The sequence below is a fragment of the Leptonychotes weddellii genome, chromosome X (genome assembly GCF_054177405.1).
Source record: "Leptonychotes weddellii isolate Sample4059 chromosome X, ASM5417740v2, whole genome shotgun sequence".
Taxonomy (NCBI): Eukaryota; Metazoa; Chordata; class Mammalia; order Carnivora; family Phocidae; genus Leptonychotes; species Leptonychotes weddellii.
In genome coordinates, this window is record NC_138385.1 from 18,587,750 (window position 1) to 18,588,428 (window position 679).

Consider the following 679-nt stretch of genomic DNA (forward strand, 5'->3'; position numbering starts at 1 on the left):
CCTGAGTTGCTGCACCAGTTTGCATTCCAACCCACAGTGCAACAGGGTTCCCTTTTCTCCACATCCTTGCTAACACCTGTTGTTTCTTGTGGTTTTGATTTTAGCTATATGACAGGTGTGAGGTGATAATTCATTGTAGTTTTTTTTTTATTTTTTTATTATTTTTTTATTCTTATGTTAATCCCCGTAGTTTTGATTGGCATTTACCTGATGGTAAGTGCTGATGAACATCTTTTCATCTGTCTGTTGGCCATCTAGATGTCTTCTTTGGAGAAATGTCTGTTAATGTCCTGTGCCCATTTTTAATCAGATTATTTTGTTTTTTTTGGGTATTGAGTTGTATAAGTTCTTTATATACTTTGGATACTAACCCTTTATCAGATATATCATTTGCAAATATCTTCTCCCATTCTGTATGTTGCCTTTTAGTTTTATTGGCTTTATCCTTCACTGTGCAGAAGCTTTTTTTTTAATTTTTTAATTTTTTTTTATTCTTATGTTAATCCCCATACATTACATCATTAGTTCTAGATGAAGTGTTCCATGATTCATTGTTCATGCACAACACCCAGTGCTCCATGCAGAACGTGCCCTCCTCAATACCCACCACCAGGCCAACCCATCCTCCCACCCCCCTCCCCTCTAGAACCCTCAGTTTGTTTTTCAGAGTCCATCGTCT